The sequence below is a fragment of the Apodemus sylvaticus genome, chromosome 21 (genome assembly GCF_947179515.1).
Source record: "Apodemus sylvaticus chromosome 21, mApoSyl1.1, whole genome shotgun sequence".
Lineage (NCBI taxonomy): Eukaryota > Metazoa > Chordata > Mammalia > Rodentia > Muridae > Apodemus > Apodemus sylvaticus.
In genome coordinates this window covers 39486346-39510653 of record NC_067492.1, presented here as the reverse complement: position 1 = coordinate 39510653, position 24308 = coordinate 39486346, and the positions used below count along the sequence as shown (strand labels likewise).

Below are 24308 nucleotides of genomic sequence, written 5' to 3'. Positions count from 1 at the left end.
ACCTCCGGGTCAGGTGATCCTCCCCTGGGCCCTTCCGAGAGCACCTTGACCTATATTCCGAACTCCGTGACGGTAGATTGTAATTGTCTCGAGACAAGGCCCGCCAGGCAGCGGGCACGGTGCCCTGGCAGCCCCGGCTGCAGACAGACGCCCCGGGCAGAGGGAGGGGCGCTCCCTCCCCGGGAGCCAGCAGCGAGAGGCCTGGAAATGGAAAGTTAAGAGGCTGGTGGCTGGTGGCTGAAGAGGGTGGTGACAAGCTGAGTCAGCTGGGAAAGCGGACAGCTAGCCACTGGGAGCTGCGGGCTCGCCCCTCCCTCCCTCCCGGACCCCTCTCTGAGTGATGCCAGCTCAAGGCCAGGCTTTGCTGTGAGGAGGTTAAGTGGTATGGGGACAAACGCCATTGTGGCCGGCGACTTGACCACCCACCCAAAGGGGAGAAGTGAGTTAAGATGCCAATAACGGCACAAACCTTGATGATTCACCTGGTCAGTCAGCCTAGGAAAACACACAGAGGGAGCAAGTTCTCATCCCTGCGTTACCCACAGAATGGCCTCTACTTATCTTGTGTATGGGTTCTTTGTGCAGTCCTGTGCAGTCTTTGTGTCCTCTGAAAGAGAGGGCGATGGAGATGCTGTGGGAAAGGCGACTGAGAAAAGAGTCAGTCTAACTTGAAGCCCCATCTCCGGGCAGAGTGCCTGCCAAAGGTGACTGCTAGCCAAGGATCACAGTCCTCTTTGAGCTGGAAAGAGCTCTGAATTCAGAGACATTCTTAAAAAAAAAAAAAAAAAAAAAAGCTCCCTTTAACGGCCAGCAGCAGTACTGTGACCTTACAGAGTTAAGCCCATCAGTCCAGTGGGGATTTTAGTAGACCGGTTCCACTCAATCACAGCGTCCACACTAGATCCTATGACTCGAGTAAGGCTTATTCATTATGTACAACCGTGCATACCTGAGTCAGCACTTGGTGATACAGGCCAGGAATCTCAGGTAACTGGTAGACTGAGGCAGGGTGGTCAAAACTTCAAAGACAGCCTGGGCAACTCAGTGAGACCTTTTGTTCAAAATGAAAAGCAAAATAAATAAATAGATAGATAGATAGATAGATAGATAAATAATAAAATAACAAAGAACTAGAGAGATGGCTAAGAAGCTAAGCATTGGCTGCTTTTCCAGAGGACCTAGATTTGACTTCCAGTAACCATTTCCATTACTTCATTTCCAAAGAAGCCTCTTCAGGCCTCTGGGATACCAGGTACATGCACGAGACATAGACATACATGTAGACAAAATGCCCAACACATAAACCAACAAAAATAAATCATAATAAAAGACGCAGGGCTGAGAATCAGGTATGGAGGCTTGCGCCTATAACCCCACTACTTGGGAATAAGAGTCGGGGGAAACAGAACTTCACAGTAATCCTCAACTCCATAGAGAATCTGAGGCTACCCAGGACTGCATGAAACCGGCTCAGGAAGGGATGGGGGAGGGGACAAGAGCCGGTGTCACCTCTGACTTTAGGGTCATCTACCATATCAAGCAGACAGCCCCGCAAGTTAGCCATACGTTGTTTTATTCCCTTATATAAGAAAGGCTGCATATTTATGATAGTTAAAGCTGGCAGATAAGGGACTTTTAATGCTGCTTTTGTTTGTTTCTGTCCCCCAAGGCTCAAAGCCAGGATCCCATGGTACCCACTCAGCTCTCTACCACCAAGCCACGCCCTTAGCCCAAGCACAGGTTTCATTTATTTTTAGACAAGGTTTCATGTAGCTGAGGCTGGGCTTGAACTCTCAATGAGGGTGACCTTGCACTTCCGTTCCTCCTTCCTCCAGTTCTCCAGTGCTGGGGGTACAAGCATAAAACGTGGGATTGCACCACCATACCTGGTTTATAACATGTTCAGGATCAGACCCAGGGGTTCCTGCACTCTAAGACAGCACTCTTAGCAACGAAGCTATACCCCAGCCAGCTTCTTCTTTTGTTTTTTTTTTTAAAGATATATTCATTTTTCTTTTAGTGTCTGAATGTTTTGCCTACATACATGTGTGTACATATATGTATACATATGCATATATATGTGTATATGTATATATGTATATATATATGCTTATATATGGGTCATTTACCCATATATATATATATAGCATGTTTGGTGCCTGAGGGGGTCAGAAGAGGGTAACAGATCCCCTGGAACGGAAGTTACAAATGGTTGTGAGCCACCCATGTTCATCCTGGAGCCTAAGTCCTCCATGATCCTCTGCAAGGGCAGTGAGGACCCTTAGCCACTGAGGCATCTTTCCATTTTGAAGTATGGATGTGAATTTAGGAAGTCACTGCCTCCAACACAGTGTATGCTGGATGGTAGGTGCTAGTTACCTACCTAGACTGAAAGTAGGAAGGGAGGAAAATAGGCAACGTATCAGGACAGGATGCCAGCAGCCCAGGGCCCTTCCTTTGCATGTCTTCTTTCTAAAGTCACAGTTCATCGTCGTCGTCATCATCATCATCATCATCATCACCACCATCATCATCATCTAGTTTAAGAATTATTGGTCTGGTGAGATGGCTCAGAGAGTGTCTAAAAGAGGATTCTAGTGCTATGATAAAACACCACAACCACAGCAGTTTGGAGAAAAAGGGGTTTATTTCATTTGTTTGTTTGTTTGTTTGTTTGTTTTTCAGAACAGGGTTTCTCTGTGCAGCCTTGACTGTCACTCCCAGAGATCCCCCTGCCTCTGCTTCCCAAGTGCTGGGGTTAAAGGTGTGCACCACCACTGCCCGGCTGGTTTATTTGATTGTACGTTTGCACATCACAGTCCATCGCTGTGTCAGGAAGGCAGTCAGGGCGGCTCTCAGAGGCCCTGGAGGAGGGCTGTGTTGCTCCTTGCTGCTTGGTCAGTCTGCATCCTGGACGGCCAGCCCAGGGACGGTACCCCAGGGCCCTGAGGGAATGCCCCTCCCACAACAATCACCAGTCAAGAAAATGCCCGCCCCCATTGACTTGTCCTTGGGCCAATCCCTCAGGGTCATCTTCTCAGCTGAGGTCTCTTCTTCCCAAATGACTATCGCTTGTGTCAAGTAGACATAAAAACCAGCCAGTATGGTAGCTATAGTGGTTTGGTGCCAAGGTTGATGACCTGAGTTTGATCCCAGGGACCCAGATGGTAGGAGAAGAAAAAACGACTCCCAAAAGTAGTCCTTTGACCTCCACCCCACCGTTTACACAAAATAAATAGTAAATAGCCTAGATTTTTAATTTAGTTTAAATAATTTAACATAAAAATATGTAAATTCAATGTAAAAATGAAAATTTTCAAGGGACTGCAGGGCCTTATACATGCTAAGCAGGTAAGTAACTGTTCTATCACTGGACTGCAACGTCAAGTTGGCGCCTTTGTTTTGGGCACAGGATCTTGCCCATCTAAGTCTGGCGGCTGGGACTCACTATGAAACTCAGCAGCCCCATCTTCTCAGGTCCTGGGATTAGAGGCATGTGTCAGTATGCTCAGCCATAATCCCTGCCTGTTGTGTAATTCTTTATATCCTTTCCCGAAGCTGGTCCCCAGTGTAGTCTACCCTTCACACCTCACCAAGACATCCGTCCTTGTTGGAGATTCATGTGCAGCAATGCCAGTGCTAGTGGGTTAGGAGCCATGATCTTTGCTCGTTACCTCCATCCTGCCTTCCTGCTGTGGGAGGGTATGTGTATGTGTGTGTGTGTGTGGGTGGGTGGTGTGAGTGTGTATGTGTGTGTGGTGTGTGTATGGGTATGTGTATGTATTTGTGGGGTGTGTGTGTATGGGTATGTGTGTGTATGGTGTGAGTGTGTATGTGCATAGGGTGTGAGTGTCTATGGGTATTTGTGTGTATTTGTGGAGTGTGTCTATATGGATATGTGTGTGTGGTGTGAGTGTATGTGTGTGTGGCGTGAGTGTGTTTGGGTATATGTGTGTGTATGTATGGGGCATGTGCATATGGGTATGTGTGTGTGTGAGTGTGTATGTGTGTGTGGTGTGAAAGTGTATGTGTGTGGTGTCAGTGTGTATGTGTGTGTGTGTGAATGTGTATGAGTGTATGTGTGGTGTGAGTGTGTATGGGTGTGTGTGTATGTAAATGTGTATGGGTGTGGGGTGTGTGTGTGTGTGTGTGTGTGTGTACTGGGTGCATGTTCTTGTGGAGGACAAAGGAGGACATCTGGTGTCCTGTTTTCTCAGTCTGTTCCTTGGAGGCAGTGTTTCTCACTGAGCCTCAGGCTCCTTTCTTGGTTAGCTGCTGGCTGTTCAGCAAACTCTCAGGATTCAGTGGTCTCCATCCCACATCACTGAGGTTACACATGCGCATGCCTACACCCCTGCTCCTTTCTGTGGGTGCTGATTCCCACACTTATGAAATCTTGTGTGAATGTGATTCTATAGAGGTAGCTCACAATTTTGGTTGTGTTTTGCTTTCGTTTATTTTATTATTTTCATTTATTTTTTTATTTCATTGAGTGTCTTTTGTTTTTGTTTTGTTTTGTTTGAGACAAGAGTCTCTCTCTGTAGTCTTGGCTGTCCCAGAACTCAATATGTATACCATATTGGCCTCGAACTCAAGAGATCTGTCTGCTTCTGCCTCCTGAGTGCATCACCATGCCAGGTTACTTTTTTCATCCATCCATCTGTCCATCCATCTGTCCATCTATCTGTCCATCCATCCATCTATCCATCCATCTGTCCATCCATCCATCCATCTATCCATCCATCTATCCATCCATCTATGTATCTATGTATCTATGTATCTATCTATCTATCTATCTATCTATCTATCTATCTTTCTTTCTTTCTTTCTTTAAGATCTCATAGTCCAAACTGGTCCATTTTGTATCCCAAGCTGGCCTCAAACTTTCAACCCCCGTGCATTAGGCTCTCGAGTACAGGGATTCCAGGCATATATGGTCCACTGCAACTGGCTTAGTTTGCAACTTTTAAAAGAGACTAGGTTTGAGGTTCTGCTAAAAGACTGTTTCCAAAGGGACTGGGGGTCTCCCTAATGTCTAGTTCAATGCCTGCCATGTATGAACGACAGACCTGCTTAGCCTGCACTGGGCTAAATTTGAACCCTAGCAGCAGCAGCAGCAGCAGCAACAACAACAACAACAGCAGCAGCAGCAGCAGCAGCAGCAACAACAACAACAACAACAACAACAAAGCAATGCAGGGAAATGCTAAGTGCAACTATTTCAAAGAAAGGTCATCTCTTGTATTCTAACTTCTTTTGATGTATTAGGCCTGGGTTTTAAGTTTCAACTGGCAATGTCTGTGTCTGGTCTCAGCAGAACTCAGCATTTCTGAATGGAGAGTTTTCTTTGTGTTGAAATGTTCTTACTGTTTCTTACTGTCCATGGGTGTCACACATTCATCCATACTGACCTGGGGATTCTTTAGTCACTTTTATCTAGCTAAGCTTCCTGCTATCCTGGGTTAAGACACTGGAACCAGAGGTTCTGGCTTTCTGAGCTTTGTGCTTGGGAAATGAAGCAGGATCTTCCAAGTGTGACTTTGAAGAGCTCAAGCACAGTCAAAAATGACATAAAGGCCAACAGAAGAGCGTGGTAAACAGCCACTGCCCAAGGGATGGCTGGAGGTGGGGCTGCAAAACAGTTAGGAGCATCCTTGCACCTTCTGCAAATCACATCTGGTTTGAGACAGGATCTCACTATGAAGCCACCCATCCATGTTTGCTCAAAGGAAAGAAAGAGAGGCTCACAGTCTAGGTAAAGATGACCCTGAGAAAATGCAGGCCACAGAGTGTGTGTGGGACAGCTCTATGTATCACCCTTTATCCCTACCCTACCCCCACTGCTAAAGATATGGCGTAGTATTTGGGGAAGGAAAGAAAGAAAGAAGGAAGGAAGGAAGGAAGGAAGGAAGGAAGGAAGGAAGGAAGGAAGGAAGGAAGGAAGGAAGGAAGGAAACTATGATATTCAGCACCCTAGATTATCTCACAACTCTTGTAGACTCGTTCATAAAGAGAAGGAGAAGGGCAACTTTCAGGGTGCTGATCCCTGACAAATTGGTTCTTTGTTCTGCTTCTGCAATCGTGAACCAAGAAGTCCTCAGGTGCAGCTCACTGCTGGTTCTTCAAACTAACTGCACCTGTGGTGGTGGTGGTGGTGCTGCTGCAGCAACTGCTTCTCCTCCTCCTCCCCCTCCTCCTCCTCCTCCTCCTCCTTCTCTTCTTCCTCCTTCTTTCCTTTGTTTTTTAAGACAGGGTTTCCCTGTATGTCCCTGGCTTAGCCTGCACTGGGCCCAAATCTGTCCTAGAACTACTCACTCTTAGATCAGGCTGTCCTCAAACTCAGGGAGCTGTCTGCCTCTTCCTCCTAAGTGCTGGGATTAAAGGCATAAGCCACCACTCTCCAGCTATAAACCTTTTTAACATCTTTTATTAAAATTTATTTTTATGGGCATTGTTGTTTTTCCTGCATGTATGTCTGTGTGAGAGTCTCAGATCCTCTGGAACTGGAATTACAGACAGTTATGAACTACCATGTGGGTGCTGAGAATTGAACCCCGGCCCTCCAAAAGAACAGTCAGCGGTCTTAACCACCGAGTCATCTCCCCTGCCTGGAGCTGTGTAAATTTATTGCAAAAGATGTGTACACAGCTGGACCTAGTGATAGAGTCCTGTGATTCCAACTGTTTGGAAACCTGATTGGGATAGAGCACAGTCCAGACCAGGCTGTGCAAGTTACTGAGATCCTGTCCCACAATTAAGAAGCAGGGAGAGGTCTGTAGGAGCCTATGAAATGGTTCAGCAAGTAAAAGTGCTTGCCACCAAGCCTGCCAACCCGAGTTCCATCCAACCTGAGGAACTGTCATGACAAGGGAAGAACCAGCTCTTGCAAGTTATGCTGTGACCACCACTTTATACCATAATAAAAGGGTATGAACACCTACAATACCCCAAAATATATACATACATACATACATACATACATACATACATGCAAATGCAGTAAACATGTACTCACCACTCATAAACCCTACTGAAACTTTTCAGACACAATAGTCGCCTTGTTACCTTGGGTAGGACAAGCTCATTGTTTAACAAACATTTACTGAGTACGTACTGTGCATCTGAGTCCTGTAACATGGCAATGAACAAATAGAAATGTTTATGCCCTGGAGCTCCTGTTCCAGAGGAGGGAGGGAGATCAGAAACAGCAATAATAAAAAGAAACTCCTGGGACTCAGACTCTTCTCTCCACAGCACCGAGAAGGGCTTGCCGGGCTGCAGGAAAAGGGCTGCTGGGTGGCTTGGTTTCAGGAGAGATCAAACTCAGCAGCTTGCACAAGCTAGGTGAGGGTGCAGCCCGGAGCTAAGCCCCACCTCTCTGCTGTGTGGTTTAATGCTGCAGCTCCAAGGAGTGAGGAGGAGTCGGGCCTGTTAGGAACTGTGCTGTTCTCTGGGGACATGCAGCGAGCAGTCCCAAGCCCTGAAATCCAACTAGCTTATGGTAACAGCCTCAGAAAAGCAAACAGGGCGGGAAGCCTGAAAGTTGAGGCCTTCTTTTCCTTCTTTCCTCTTTGTTTACTTTTGTCATTATTGCTTGAGTTGTTTTTAAGAGTTGGCTTAGTAGTTAAAATCACTGTCTGTTCTTCCAGATCACTTGGGTTCAATTCCTAGCACCCATATGGTGGCTAGCCTTCTGTGATTTTGATTCCACTAGATCGATGAGTCTCTTCTGGTCTCTACTAGCCCTGCATGTATATGGTACCCAATCATATGTGCAAGCAAAACATCCATGGGCATAAAATAAAAATCAATATCCATGCTGGCCTAGAACTCACTCTGTAGCCCAGGCTGGCCTTGAAATTGTTTATTTGGTTTGCTTTGCTGGGTTTTGTTTGTTGGTTGGTTGGTTGGTCGGTTTTCAGGGGAGGGGGTGTCCAAGTCAGGGTCTCACTCTCCAGCTCTGGCTGTCCTGGAACTCACTCTGTAGACTAGCATGGCCTAAAGTTCACAAGCCTACCTCTGCATCCTGAGTGCTGGGATTAAAGATGTTTGCCACCACATCTGGCTTGCCTTTAAACTCACCGTGATCCTTCTGCCTCAGTTTTCCATGTGTTGGAGTTACAGGCATGTGTTTACCACTGTAATGTTTTCTTCTCAACTGCACAGGAAGGCAGCGTGTTCATGACAACATCTCCTCCATCTTGGAGGCTCAATGGTTCCCTCTGCATTCTTGATTTATCTTTGTTCCTAAAAAATTCTTCACTTCTTCCGAAAAGCTTCTGTGGCCGTAAGCTTTGGACCATAGTGACAAGCATATGTGTTCATAGGGAACAGACCAAACCAAACACAAGCAAGTGTATCTCAATAGGGACAGGTAGGCCGTGACAATTGGAGAGTGTATAGTCTCCTTGGTTCCGAGATGGTAATGGATACAGTGTAAGAGCTCAATGTTACTGAATCTCTAAAAATTCAGGAGTCTGAACTTTTAGGTAGAACACCTTGACTTTTAAATGTTGGCAATTCAGGAGTGCAAGTGAATTTATAATCTTTGACACAAACAAATAATTTTTTCGTAATGAGGGCCATCATTTAAAAAGATAGGCAAAGACCTACGATGGCATGTGCCTCTAATTGTAGTTCCTGAGAGGTGAAAGCAAGAGAATCTGGGCGGGGGTGGTGCATGCCTTTAATCCCAGTATGTGGGAGGCAGAGGCAGGTGGAGTTCTGAGTTCGAGGTCAACCTGGTCTACAGAGTGAGTTCCTGAGCTCTAGGACCTCCAGGGCTACACAGAGAAACCCTGTCTCAAAAACAAAACAAAACAAAACGGAGAGAGAATCTTAAGGCCATCCTGGGCTACACAGAGAGACCCTATCTCAGACAAGAAGACTGGAGCAAAAGACAGAGGTTTGACCAAGCTGGTGACTGGAGAACAGAACGGACCAGGGAGTCATCCCACTGCCACGGATGTGTGTCATGTGCTCAGTCCCGGGTTATTTTGGAGAAAGTAGCAGTATCTGAGTCATCCTGGCCGACTGGGAAAGATGTGCCACCGTGGGTAAGCCCGGAGCTCTAATTTCCTCTTCTGCAGACTGGGATACACTCAAGGGTTTCCAAAAGATGTCCATCTGAGTCCAGCACAGCTTCAGAGATGCCCCCCCCCAAGCTGGGAAATGGCGGGGGTGGGGTGGGGTGGGGAGGTGGGGTGGGGGTGGGGTGGGGTGGGGAGGTGGGGTGGGGGTGGGGGGACCCCCACCCAAGGCCTTCAGAATGACAGCCGAGCCTTTGTTCTGTTTTTCTCTCTGGGTTTTTTGCTTTTTCCTCTTCTAAATCCTGGACGACTGCCAAAAGTTTAAAAATAAAATCTGAGGAGTACGTTTGCCCAAAGTTTGAAGATCCACATTAGCGGCTCAGCGCCACTGTAAGGTGTTATCAGCTCTTTTCAGTGGGTCTGCTGCTGCTTGTCTGCTCCCAGTTGTCTCTGGGTCTGTCTGTCCCTAGCCACAGATAAATGAGCCACCCTCAAACATTATAGAGAGGGCTCAGGGTGCAGTTGAATGGTAGAGCAAGGGCAAAGCCAGTATGTGCGTACAGGTGTACATGCACACATGTGTATGCACTGCACATACCACATTCACATACACACCCATGTGCAAACATAAACATGTGCACACAGGCACACACACACACACATACACACAAACAAACACACACAGAATTACAGGAAGATTCTGATACATTGGTTTACTAGATTTTTTTTTTAGATCTCTTTTTACATTTGTTTGTTTATTTATTTTTGAGAGAGTCTCACTATGTAGCCCTGGCTGTCCTAGAACATCCTATGTAGACAAGGCTGTTCACAAAGAGATCTGCCTGTCTCTGTCTCCCTGGATCCCCAGTGCTGGGATTAAGGCATTGCAACCTCCATCCCCAACCTTTAAAAAATAAAAAATAAAACCTTTTTTAAATTGATGAACAGATAGATATGTTCTTATTTCTAGTGTTATAGTCCATATAAAAATTGTAATCGCCGGGTGGTGGTGGCGCACGCCTGTAATCCCAGCACTCTGGGAGGCAGAGACAGGCAGATCTCTGAGTTCGAGGCCAGCCTGGTCTACAGAGTGAGTGCCAGGGCAGCCAGGGCTACACAGAGAAACCCTCTTTCGAAAAAAAACCAAATCCAAAAAACAAAACAAAACAAAACAAAAATTGTAATCATATCTGCTACTGAAAGGCATTCCTGGCCATATATGGTGATGTATCTATAGATCCCCTTAAATCCAGGAGAGTCTTAAATCCAGGAGTTTGGGGCCAGCTTAGGAAACAGAAAAACCCTGTCAAAACAAACAAATAAAACCCACCATGAACAAAAGAAAAGCAAACTCACTAGCAACAGAGCCTTGTTGAGCTGTGTGACTCGATAAAATCCGCCAACATTGCCCAGGGATCCCCAACCTCCAGTCACTCAGCTCAACTTACACAAATCTGAATACAACTAATTCATTTTAAAGTGTTATCTTGGAGTCACATGTAGTGGCTCCCAGCCTATAATCCCTGCACGTAGTAGGCCCACAGCAGGAGCATCTGAAGTTCAAGGCTTGTCTAGATTACACTTTAAAGAAAAAAGAGCTATAATTCATTGATAACAGTATATGTTAATTACATAAATATACAAAATAATAACTGAAAAAGGCAATTTTGTGTTTTTGTCATTGTTATAATAGAGAAACTAAGGCTGGGTGACGTCCAGGCTAGCCTGGACCACCAAGACTGTGATGCATACTTGTCCACCATGTTTTCCCCAGGCTCCTTCTAAGGTTGCTGATAACTTTGAGAAGTCAGGCGGCCGGAGGACTGTTGTTTGAAGCTGTCTTCAGATCCTCTAGCAAACTGCTTTCAACTTCAGCTTTCCAGAGCTTCTTAGCTACAGAGATCGCCTTGAATGGAAGCTGCTAACACACAGCTTTTATTGTTCGCTGCCCTAATCTCAGCCGATCAGAGGATCCGTGAATTCAAATTGCCCTTTCCAATGACCTGGATTTTTTTTTCCAGTGGGAATGAAAGAACTTCAGACATGGGATGGAACCCGTTGATTTTCTAATGTCCCTGCTGAGTTTCCCCTGATGTAAAGAAACCTGTTTTTCCACACCTACTTTAAGGGGTTCAGAGTTCCTACTGGGAGTATGTGTGGAGAAGATGCAACACGATTATTGATTACAGGACTTTTTTCCTTTTAACTTAGCACTTTGCTGAGGAATAATAAACTAAGGCTGGATGAGCGGATCCTATCCAATGCCTTTCCCCAGCTGCTAATCTCTTAGCATGTAGCAGCCCTAGGTAAGGTAGGGCAATGCAATTAGCTTTCTAAGTTATAACCTCTTGTTCCAGCTAGTATCTTACCGAATCTGCTACACACAGAGACAAGGGTCTCGCTATTTAGCCCTGGCTGGTCTGGGACCTGTTATGTTGACCAGGCTGATCTTGATCTCGCAGCGTTTCACCACCTGCCTTTGTTTCCCAGGTGCTAGGATTAAGGTGTGAGCTACCATTTCTGCCTGAGATACCCCTACACCACCACGGTAAATTTAAGGAATGTCCTTTGTCCTGTTGGTTGCAGTTGGGTCTTCACGTGTAGTTTAGTTTCTTCCATTGTGAGTGGGTGGTCTTATCAGGGGCTTGAGGAACCTGAAGAGGTCTAACCTCATGTCCAACAAACCTGAATTCCAGCCCAGTTTCCTTTCCCACCTAAAACACCCCTGTTGGTTTTTCCTTTAAGTTTGCCTCCAAGACAGAAGAGTACTAATTTTCACTTGCACACTCTAGTACTTTCAGGGAATACTTATGAGCATGTTTATGAAGAACAACGAAGCAGGCAGCATAGGCGCTATTCTCACTTCCAGCGCGAGAAGACTTGCTAATCAGTTAGTCACTGACAGCTTGTGCTGTGGTTCAGATAGTGGTCTTTTCATCCTATAGCCTTTGTGTTGTATTACCGTCCTCTGGCCTTTTGGGATTTGTTAGTTTGTTTATTGTTGTTTTGAGACAGAGTCCCACTGTAGATGCACATAGGCCTGGCTGGCCTCTGAACTCACTCTTTGGCTAAGGATAGCCTGAGACCCATGATCTTCCTGCTCTGCTGTCCAAGTTCACAGCATGTCTGTCATTTGACTTTGCTTCTCAGAACAGGAGAATGGCTTCCAGTTTCTTTCTTTCCATTGAAAATCATCCCCCAACCCCCTTTTTGTCCTTTAGAAATGGGATCTCATGTAGCTCAGGCTGGCCTGGAGATCACAATCCTCCTGTTTGAATACCGGGACGACAGACATGCCTCGTCTTGTCCAACACGCGGGACAAGGGTTCTGCCACTCAGTGACACCCCTAAAGCAGCCTAGAGTAGTATTTCTCTCTCTTGTCTGCACAAGTCACTACGTGCAGAGTTTTAATATCCTTATGACAAGGCCCCATCACCCCTAGGTGTGGGCAGGGCATGAGTAAAGACAATTTTCAAGTTTCTCTGGAGATGTTATTATACTGTGTCTTCTTCTGTCTTCTGTTGCCATGACAAAACATTTGACACCACGTAATTTGATTTATGTAGAGATCTATGTAGCTCAGGGTTCTGGAGGCCAAAAGTATAGCACTTGTATTTACTTTGTTGACTAGCAAAGGTCCACTTGCATAATAATGTGGTGGTGGACATCGCATAGAAGAAATAAATTTGTCCACGTCTACGTCTGTCTTGTAAGGCCATCAACACTGTCATTTGGAGGGGCTCACCCCCAAAACCTCATTTAATCCTACTTTAAAGGCCCCAACTCCAAATGCTATCAGCATATATGGAATTGGGGGTTAAGTTTCTGTGGCACACACTTTTGATCCCAGCACTAGGGAGGCAGAGGCAGGTGGATTTTTAAGTTCAAGGCCAGCCTGTTCTACAGAGTGAGTTCCAGGACAGCCAGGGCTACATAGAGAAACCCCATCTCTAAAAAAAAGTTATTTTATTTCTTCGTGTATTAGTATTTTGCCTGCATTCATATCTGTGCACAAAAAAAAAAAAACAAAAAAGTTTCTATCATTAGAACTTTTGAGAGATATATTCAAACTACATAGTACACAACAAGGCTTTTTTACATTTTATTGTTTCTGAGAGAGCATTTTACTATATAGCCTAGATTGATTTTAAACTTAGTATGTAACTGAGTCTAATCTTAAACTTTTGATCTTCCTGGTTCATACATGCTAAGATTGTAGGTTGGAGACAGCATGTTTGACTCATAAAATAAGGCTTGAGAACTTTCTAATAAATCTTATTTTGCGAGATTTTGTGACATACTCCTTTATCCCAGCACTTAGGAGGCAGAGGGAGGTGGGTCTCTGAGAATACAAGGATAGCCAGGACTACACAGAGAAACCCCATCTCATTAAAAAAAAAGTTATTTTATTTTTTCGTGTATTAGTGTTTTGCCTGCATTCATATCTGTGCACGACATTTGTGCCTGTGATCTGCAGAGGTCAAAAGACAACATTAGATCCTGTGGAACTCTTGTTACAAATGGTTGTGAGATACCATGTGGGTGCTGGCAACCAACCCCGAGTCCTCTGCAAGAACAACCAAGTGTTCTTAACCACTGAGCCATCTCTCCAGCCTTTGTTGTTTTGGGTTTTGTTTTTTGTTTTTGTTTTTGTTTTTGTTTTTGTTTTTTTGATTTTTGGTTTTTCAAGACAGGGCTTCTCTGAGTAGTCATGGCTGTTGTGGAACTTGCTCTGTAGACTAGGTTAGCCTCAAACTCAAAGAGATTACCACTATCACCCTTCAAGAACTTTCAACAGAAATGTTCAGTGTCTAGAGCTTCCTAAATGGCAGGTTTTTTGTTTTCCCTGATTCTGAGCCCAAAACATCAAGCACATTAGCATGGGTTGTACCACCCAGGTATCTCTCCGGCCCAGTGGCAGCGACAGCTGTGTCTGCTAGAACACCACTGGAGTCTTAAGGAGCAACTCATTCTGTGTAAAATTCACATTTATGAAGCAGTCCTGGGAATACTGTGAGAAACCACACCAGACCTGTTCATGCCTCAAGCTATTTTCTTTCTACTAGATAGAGACAAATAATAAACAGGTAATCAGGATGTGATAAAAGGTAAGCAGGGACTAGGGCAAAGGAAGGCTAGCTGGAGGTACCAAGTTCCTCCTAAGACTGGGAGGTGGAGGAGGGGGTGTCTAACGGGTCTGTAAACACAGGCGAGCAGAGGAAATAGGTGAAGAGGCCCAGACAAGACAGGCTGTGTACTTAAGGAACAGAAAAGACCCAGGCTACTCACAGTTATCTAGAAAGGGATTAGCAGATTGTGAGAAGTGGCAGCCCGACCTTTCTTATCATTTACACAAATGACTCAGTGTGTCCTTGCCAAATAATACACACTCTGCAAAGAAACCACAGGGAGACACAGCCTTCAGGGACCAGGGTAAGGTGTGGCAGACCAGGGCAGTGTCACTTTACTAACCTAAAACTGCTGCTGATGACAGAAGGTTTGACATCAGGCTGAAGGGGAAAAATGCATCGCAAACTTGATACTCGGAGGATTTTGTCTAATCCCTTAGTCTTTATGCTCTTGCCAACCATCACTTGAGAATAAGCTGTTAGCGTACAGGACGATGAAGTCCATGCTACCAAGCGTTGGGAGTATAGCTCAACGGTACAACACCTGCCTAGCAGATATGAGACCCAGGGTTCAATTGTCAGCACTGAAAAACAAAAAAAGTAGAATCCAGATTGTCAGTGAGGCAAACTGGCCCTAGACATTTGGTTCTCTGATATAGATATACAGATATAGATACAGATGATATAGATATAGATATTATATATATGCATATATGTGTATATATTCTCTCTGTGTATATGTATATATACACACATATCCCATATATATATACATATGTATATATATATATATATATCTCACTCCCACCCACTCACCAAGTTTTCCTACATCCTAGGCTGATCTAAACCACAAATGTAGACAAGGTTTACTTTGGGTTTATTACCTGTCCCAAATTTCCAAGTGTTAGGATTACAGCAGGCACATGCCACTGTACCTAGTTTATGCCGTGCTGGGGAATCTAACCTAGGGCTTCATGAAAGCTAGGCAAATGCTCTACCACCTGAGCGATGTCACCAGCCCCTCAGGTATTCCTCCATCTCTGTCTTTTTCTTTTTTTTTTCTGTATTTCTGTCTCTGTGTCTCTCTATGTCTTTCTCAGTCTCTCTGTGATGGAAGTAGTTGTGGTGGTCGGGCTTCCTGTAGATTTAGCTCAGGCTGGCCCTTAACTTGCTGTGTAACTGAGGCTCACTTTGACCTTCTGCTCTTCTCATCTCTACCTCCCAGTGCTGAGGTCGCAGGCGTGCCCCTCATATCCTGCCACATGTTAGCTAAGATAGCCCTTCTTAATCCCCTCCGCTCTAGAAAAAAGTCCTGAAGGGACGCCAATGGAACCTTTTGCTGTTTTCTTTAAAAGCTTGCATTGTTTTGTTTTTTAATGTGTGTCTTGCCTGCATGTATGTCTGTGTACCACTTGTGTGTGCCTGGTGCCTGCAAAGACAGAAGAGCATCAGATCCTCTGGGACTGGAGTAACAAGAACCTGTGAAGTACCATGTGGGTGCCAGGAACTGAACCTAAGTCCTTGGGAAGAGCAACCAGTGCTCTCTCTCTCTCTCTCTCTCTCTCTCTCTCTCTCTCTCTCTCTCTCTCTCTCTCTCTCTTTCTCTAAGAGAGGGTTTCTCTGTGTAGCCCTGGACGTCCTGGAACTCACTCTGTAGACCAGGCTGGCTTCGAACTCAAGAGATCTGCCTGCCTATGCCTCCCTAGTGTTGGCATTAAAGGTGTGCATAACTACCAATACCGACCCAAAAAAGTGAGAGAGAAAAAGAGAGGGGGAGGGACTCTGGGTTCTATTTCTTCTGAGTGTTAGAAAAGACGAGATGGGTAAGATGCGGCAGCTGGCAGAATGCTTGCCTAGCTTGCACAGGGCCCTAGACCAGAACCCTAGCGCCCAATAAAACCAGGCATTGCGGCACGTGCTTGCCATAGCAGCACCCTTGAGATGCAGCCAGGAGGACAGAAGGTGGGAAGTTATCCCTGGCTACTTGGTGACTTAGAAGACAGCGTGGGTTACCTGAGACCCTGCTTCAATAATAAACAAACAAATTTAGGATTTTTTTCCCCTAAAAGTAAGATGACTATAATTCCAAGCAGCTGATTGGAAAAATATATTCCGTTTCCTTTAGAGTTTTGCTTTGTGTGCTTGTCTATTTAAGATGAGGTATCACTATGAGGTAGCTCTAGATGGCCTGCCTAGAACTTATCATGTAGCCCAGGCTAACCTTGAACTCATAGAGACCCTGCTAGCTCTTCCTCCCAAGTGTTGGGATTAAAGGTGTGTACCACCAGGACCAGCTCCATTAGCTCTGGGCCAAGTGGGTTAGATTGCTTATATTGTTAGTGGTGACTATTACCAAAATTAATTTCAAGAATGAATGAGTTGGTGTTTGCTTGCTTTATAAGATTATTTGCCATGAGGTCAGAGGATAGCATCTGTCATGCCCATGGTTATATCCCTGGCATCTAATACTGCATCTGAATTACTAACAGGTATGTTGAATGCATTCATTTCTCAAATTTCAGCCTTATTTTATGCATCAGAATTCCTCTCCAGATGCGACAGGAAATATATGACCCCAGAAGTATGTATGTGGTCCTAGTAGAAGCAAAATGCATACACAGGGAGCTGGATATCCTGGGACATTTTACCAATGAAAGCATCCAAACTTCATTTTCCTGAAGACCTTCTAAGGGTAGGTAAAACAAGCAGCTGTTTATGGGAACTCATAGTGTGAAATTTGAACTGTCAAGCAGAATGAGGCTTTGCAGTGTCTTCCTGGATAGAGGAAGGGATAAAACTGGAGAAAGCTTAAGTATTCTAAGATCTGTTCCTGGTCAGATGGGTCTGTGAGCGAGAACCAGAAAAGCATCACTCTGGCTGGATATGGCCTTTGGGTATTGTTATCTTCTGACTCTAGACTGGAAAACAGCAGCGGTAACTGAGCATGCTGGGTAATGTGCTTAATCTACAGCTAAAAGTTTGTCTGCCCTCTGCTAGTTTATAAAAGAGCTTGAAAAGAAAGTCCAAAGAGCTTTCTAGTGATAGCCTCCATTTCTATCTAAGAAAATCCCCGCCTTCCGCACAGAGTCTAGGCAATTTTACAACTCCAGGGAGCTACTAGGAAATGAATGTTTAGTCACTGATGAATCAACCAGACCCCCTTTCGGTTTTTTTTCCCTGGCATATGTGAGTTGTTCAAGCTACCTTTAGTTTAACAGGTATGATGTTATCTCCTACAAGAAAATGTAATAATATATTCAAGTTAGGACCCTACATAAAATGTATAAGATATTTATGAAGCATACTTTTAACATTAGTACTTATTATTAATCAGTAAAAGAGCAATTTTTTGGTCTTTTTTGAGAACTTTTGGCTTTTTGTTGTTTTTAAAATTTTATTTATTTTGTGTATATGAATGTTTTGGTTCCTGTGGAGGTCAGCAGAGGAAGTCAGATCTCCTGGAAGTAGAGTTATGAGTGGTTGTAAGCCACTTTGTGAATACAGAGAATCAAACCGTGATCCTTGTTGGAAGAACTACAAGTACTCTTAATGGCTGAGCTGTCTCTCTGGCCTCTTGTTAATTTTTTTGAGACAGGATTTGTCTGTAATCCAGTGTGGCCTCAAACTAACTGGCCCTCCTGCCCCAGCCTCCTGAGGGCTGGGATTACAGGCTGCTTTTACCAGTGAGCATGATATTTCCAGAGCTCATCCTTGGGCCATGTGCCAAGACTTCATTCTTTTTATAGCTGGGTAGTAGATTGTATATACATACCTCTGTTTGTCTTTCCATCGGGTCATGGGCGGTTGGATTATTTCCATTTTGGGATTATGAGAATAAACCTGCTGAGAACACTTGTGAACCGGTTTAGTTTCTTCTGTATTTCTGGGCCGAGTGGTAGACTTTGGAGAGATATGTTTTGCAGAGTGGCTGCATCGTTTACATTTCTACCAGCAGCGAAAGCCATCCTGGTTTCTCCAATGGTCCTTGCTCTCTCTCTGATTATAGCCATCCCAATGGATGGAAGTGGTTTTTATTTGCATCTCTCCACCATTAGGCATATTTCTATGTGCATATTGGCTATTTGTATATATTCTTGGAGAAGTGTGCATCCAGATATTCTGACCACTTTCAAATTGGGTTCCTGTATTCAGAATGAGTCTCATGTATCCCAGGTGTCCCCAAACTCACTATGTATGGAAAAGAGTCCTGGAGGTTCTCCACACCTTCTTTTTCTTCTTTTGGTCTTGCTAATTGTTTTCATGGAATCACTTGTTAGATTTAATCATCCTGCCACTTGGGTTTAAGGAAAAACCTCCAAAACTCACCCATATTTGCCAATAATAAAATATACCTGGGCTGGGGGTGTTGCTCAGGGGTATACTACCTGCCTGGAGTGTATAAGGCCTTGGCTTTGATAGGGTATCTCTATTTAGCACTGTTTATTCCAGAACTACTATATAGATGAGGTTGGCCTCAAACTCAGAGACCCTCCTGCCTCTCCCAAAGACCTTACTTCCATCTGTTTCTTCCTAATTACAGGTTTATCTCCTATGATGAATGCTCCATTAGGGTTCTTGGGTTGTTTGAGATAGGGTCAGCTTTCTTCTGTGAGCCACCCGTGGTAGAGTTTATTTCTGGACTTCTTGTTCCGTCCTATTGATCCATATGTTTGTCCTTACCTCGATATCACACTCTTAATCACTATAGCGTTTTAGAAAGTTTTGAAATCAGGAGTCTGGATTCTCCAACTTTCTTTCCTTTCACTGTTCTGGCTATTCCATAGCATATGGATTCAACTTAGCTGTCTCCAGTCATATTTGGTTGTCGTCTGTTTTCCCTGCCAGGTTCTGGGCAAACTGTAAAAGGTAAAAAAAAAAACAAAACATTAGACTCGTGTGATAATGGGGGGCTTTCACAGAGACCTTTATGTTTATAATAAGCTTCTGGGCAAATTCTGAGGCATTCTCAACTGACAATGCTGACCTGGCTAAGCTGAATCCATATACTAGGGAATAGCCACATGGCCCATTATCTTCGATCTTTGTCTCCCCCTGGCCTCCTTCTCCTGTGCAGAGACTCCTTGGGTACCAATTGAGACACCCCCCCTTCACAGTGCCTAGAAAGTCCCGCCTTTTCCTCTCTTGCCTACTATCAGATGATCTTCTCTTATTGACCAATCAGAACAAGGCTTTACAAAATACTGAGTCAGGAAATGCTTCATAATCATGACAATACCCAAGTCCCAACTGCCACTCGATCTCATCAACAATTGAATACATAGGGCTCCAAAACATCCCTCGACAGTCCAGCATGGAACTTTAGCAGCTTTAATTTCAGAGATATTATCTTAAGATAAGCCTGGTATATTCTAGCCAAGATGAAGTCACTTTTCTCTTGACCCATAGAACATTGTTGGGGGTTGGGCATGGTGGCTCACACCTGTACTTTACTTAGGAAACAGACAGTACTTAGGAAACAGAGGCAGAAGAATCAGGAATTCGGTCGTCTTTAGTTATAGAGTGAATTTGAGGCTAGCCTGGGTCAATAACGACTCTGTTTCAAGGAACTAAAAATGGGGAAATTTTCGGGGTGGGGGGGTGGGGGCAGGGATCCAGCTATCCTTCTGTAAACAACTATCCCAATAAATTTCTCTGAGCAATGTTAGATGTGTTTTAAATCTATGTGCCTCTCATTCTTTGTCCCCCTGGCAGGATGGGGCCCACCCCAAGCTCAGGCACTGGGGTGTCTGGAACTACCAGGTTTAAAAGTAAGTTCTAATCCTACATTTTCTAGTTTCAAGCTTGAATGTATCAGTTTAGTCCCGGAGTGAACAGGTACCGGAAGGAGATGCTCATGAAATCAGTCATGTATTTTATTTGTTTGCAATGTCATTTACATTTTGGGGGGGTTAAGTATGAGAAACCAGAAGTCAGATCTGGAAGAGGTGCATCTGGAGAATAATCGTTTGTCATACTTACAGAAAAATTTTATGAATTTGCGTGGTGAGGTATTCTTTTGGAGACCGGCGTTGAAATGACTTTGCAAGGAATTCTACCTTCTAAGGTGTCAAACTAGTTCCCCACCCCTTCAAAATAAAAGGTTTTATAATCACAGAATAGGAAACTCAGACTGAAGGCTGCATGCCATATAATGGTTGGGAAGCATAGGTGCTGAGACCAGATACTTCTGTGTTTAAATATTTCTGTCAGTCAATGACTTTGTAACTAGGACAAATTCCAAACCTTCTTTGTGTATAAAATGAGAAAAGAAGGATCCTTTCCTCATTGAGCAGTTATTAAGTCTGTCACACACACAGACACACCCAGACACACCCAGACACACACACACACACACACACAGAGACACACACACACACACACCCAGACACACCCAGACACGCACCCAGACACACACACACACACACACACACACACACACACACAGGTAAAATGTAATAACTATCAGCACAGTGCCCGGGAATGGTTACATGTCAGTGACTGACATCTGCTGTAGGATTTGGAGTTAGTTACACAGGCTTCCTGGCCATCTGAGTCACTGTGTCCATGGGTGTGAGGCTTTTTTGCTTTGAGACATTGCTTGGGAATGGAGCTGTTCTTTCTTTGGACTGGGAAAGGGTTCCTGTACAGGTCCATTTTGGCCACCACTTGGCTTTGGACGTCTACAGCCTGATAAGAATGGTTTTTACTAGACTTTGATATTGTTCGTGAGATGGCTCATTGCTAACTTCAATGGACCACGTTGTTTCACAATCATCCTCTGCTATATTTTTCTTTGGGGGGGGGGAGTTCATTCCAGAAACATCACTGACAGTATCACTAGGATTTAATAAGTAGATGGCTCCAGTTGTGATCTCAGCACTTGGGAGATAAAGGTGAGAAAAACTACAAATTCCAGGCTAGCCTAGGCTACATAGCATAGCAAAAACCCGTCTCAAAAAACTAAACCAAAACAAACAAAATCCAGAACAACAACAAAAAAGAAGCAGCCACTGAGGCTGGAGAGATGGCTCAGCAGTTAAGAATACTGACTGCTCTTCTGAAGGTCCTGAGTTCAAATTCCAGCAACCACGTGGTAGCTCACAACCATCTGTAACAAGATCTGGTGCCCTCTTCTGGTGTGTCTGAAGACAGCTACAGCGTACTCAAATATAATAAATAAATCTTTAAAAAAGAAAGAAAAACAAAAACAAACAAACAAAAAAGTCATTGAACAGCCAAACTAGGTATCAGTAGAACCAGTTGAAGAGTTGTGGGAAGATGAACCCCACCAAAAATAAATAGATAAAATCCTTAAACACTGATAGTTTAGGGCCAGCAAAATAATTCAGTTAGGTAAACATGATTTCTGACATGAAGTTGATCCCAGGACACATATGGCAAGAGAGAAGTGACACCTTGTGTCCTGTGACTGCTACACACTTGTAAGCTCATGCACACATGTATACTCACAAATATGTGTAGTGGATTTTTAAAAATTTGAACTTTAAATTCACACATCATAAAAACGCCAAAAATTAAATTTAAAAAACAAAAAAACAAAAAGCAAAAGGAACTTGTTTGGTAAAAGCATTGCCTTACTGTGATGGAGACATAAAAACAGCCATAGGTTTAAAATAAATGTTGTCCTGTAGGCTTTTATTACAGGAATAAATGCTACACATTTTTGAGGGCACTCACAGATTGTGAGCACAGTAATGTTGATAATTATTGATGCTCTTTAATCACAAACTATACATAATTACCAGAAAGCTGTGTTCAAGAGACCATGAGTTTTCCATCAGATCATGGGGGGAAGAAAGATTTTTTTTCAAGTAGCTGAAAATTTTCATCTATATGGAATAACTTTTGCAATGCCAGCTAAATGGTGCTGGCTATAAGTTTGACTCAAATTAAGTTTGCAAAATAGAACACTGTACAAATAAGCAATGTAGGGAGTTAAGAGTTCCCAGAGTGTGACTGGGCATCTTCTTCTGCTTCAGTGTGGTTCTTGTTACTAAGTATTCTTCAGAGGAAGCACAGCTGTAATTGTAACCTTTCTTTCTGGCGTCCTTTCCTCCCAGCTCCATCAGTATCTCAGCTAGGAGAACCACCTCCTCTGGAGGTCATTACTTAGGTAGAAGATGTAGCTCCCGGTAGTGCCTGGTTAGCATGGGGAAGGCCCTTTAAAACATTGGCTTCTGTGATGACTCAGTTGGCAAGAGTACTTGAGGCCCTAGTCTGGCCACCAGAATCCACATGTTGAAAAGACAGAACTGACTCCTGTAACTTGTTCTCTGATCATTATATACCCTATCTCCCGTAAATAGATATATAACATTTTAATTTAAAAAAATTAACCATCTCACCATGTATACCGCAACCATTCTGGTCAGGTACAGACCAGGTTGACAGTGTTCCTATATGGGAACCTCAAATTCAGGAGATTTTGAACCACTAAAGGATGCGTGGTAAGTCCCACCCACTCTGGATTTGAAAACAGTAAACAGTTTTGAACAAACTGGTAGGTTTACCGACGTTCAAACCTTCAGTATTTTGTCTATCTTAAACCTGAATAGGGATTGAAAAAATTAATTAGGTTATAAGGTCAGTTCTGGGTCTGAAAGTAGAGGCTGATGGAATTTTAGAGCTGGAACGCTTTTAGAAGATGTGTCCAGCCACTTCATTTTACAGAAGAGAAGACCAAGGCCCTGGGACACTTTGCGACAATGTAGGTCAGTCAGTTAATTAGTGACAGAAGGAACTCCTGTGTCCCAGCGCCTTCTGAAGACGGTGGTTTTCAAGTGCACGCTCAATTCCTGAACCAGCTCAGCACACCTATCATTTATTTATGCAGTCCCTCTTTCGTTTCCCTTCCCCTTTCTAATGGCGATCCGAAACGTGAGCCCTGAACCTAGGGCAGCCTTCCCACTCCAGGCATGCTGTCACGTAGATTAGGACTCGGTCCCGGCGCCTTTTCCGCAGCAGGTGCTCCGCACCTAGCTTTCTTTAATCGCTGCATCATCGGCGGCGGCCTTCGCGGGGCTCCGGGTTTTCAAAGCACATGGTGTCCCCAGGGAACGTGGAGAGCACCGAGGACATGGTGGGTCAGAGGCACGCCGCTCAGAACGGCTTTCTAGAGCCCGCGGGAGTGACCTCGGCGTCGACCCCGCAGGCCTAGGGCAGCCGGGGCGTGCCCGCGGGGCCTGACGTGGCGGGGCCTGACGTGGCGGCGGGGGAGCTGGCTCTGCACTGCCCAACGCTCCGGCCAGAGGGCGCCCGGCCACAGCCCTTCCCCGCCCCGAGGCCGCCCGGGGCTGCGCGTGGAGCCGCCCGGACCGCCCTGGAGCAGGGGTAGCGACCCCGCCTCCCGCTGCCCTCGGTCGGTCCGAGGCCGGGCCGGGCGGAGGGGCGCGGAGCCGCGTGGGTATCCTCCTTTCTTGGGTAGCCTTAGCCGGACCGAGCGACGACCCGAGCGGCACCGGTCACGGCCGCCCCTGCGCGCCCGGGCCAATCAGCGGCGCGGTCACAGATATGCAAATGAGGCTCCGGTTGCTGCGGGAGTGCCGCTCGCAGGGGCTGGTGGGGTCGCGCTGGGGGAGTGAACCGGGCCAATCAGGCGGGTGCGTGGTTCGCGGAGGAGGGGGGCGGGGGCGGCGCCCCGGCTCGCCTCCCTCCTTCGCTCCCGGCCGGGCGCTGACAGGGGGGCCTGGCCGAGCAGCCGGTAAGTGTCGCCGCTCACCGCTGCCGCCCGCCTCCTCCGGCGTGGGGAGGACACCCGGGGCGCCGCGGGACAGCAAACATTGCTCAACTGGTGGAGACTGGCGGGGGAGGGTCTGCTAGCCCGGTGGTCGCTGGAGGCCGCCCCAGCCCGACCGGCCGCGCGTGTCAGTCTAAGAGGGCGAGGCGGGGGGCGGCGGGGAGTCCTAGCCGTGGCGGTGAGTACATGCGCCTCCCCTTAGCAGCCCGGGGCCCGGGCTCCCCGCTCTTATGGGGCGGATGATTGGGGCTAGGGGCCGGGGAGGGGGGCGCTGCCCGCACGTGCAGCCGGGCACACCGGGGCCCGCCCGCCTGTCATGGCTGCAGCGGTGCCCTCGCCCTGAGTCCGGTACCCGGGGTCGGGACCCGGCGCTGCGCCTGTTGCGTGGGCCG

At 45.6% G+C, this 24308-nt stretch overlaps 1 protein-coding gene across 10 annotated transcripts in view; it reads left to right on the top strand.

Moving 5' to 3' along the window:
• The window catches only part of Chd9 (chromodomain helicase DNA binding protein 9), a 218723-nt gene that overhangs the window by 46999 nt on the left and 147416 nt on the right, over positions 1 to 24308 (top strand). Inside the window, exon 1 of one of the 10 annotated variants that reach the window (XM_052166956.1) lies at positions 16506 to 16851. The exons of 6 other annotated variants lie outside the window; for them this stretch is intronic. The gene's annotated coding sequence lies outside the window, so the exon portion shown is untranslated. Of the gene's footprint in view, positions 1 to 16505; positions 16852 to 23809; positions 23881 to 23932; positions 24095 to 24308 lie in introns of those variants that run through there. 3 more of the 10 variants (XM_052166951.1, XM_052166958.1, XM_052166955.1) reach the window with 3 other exon arrangements.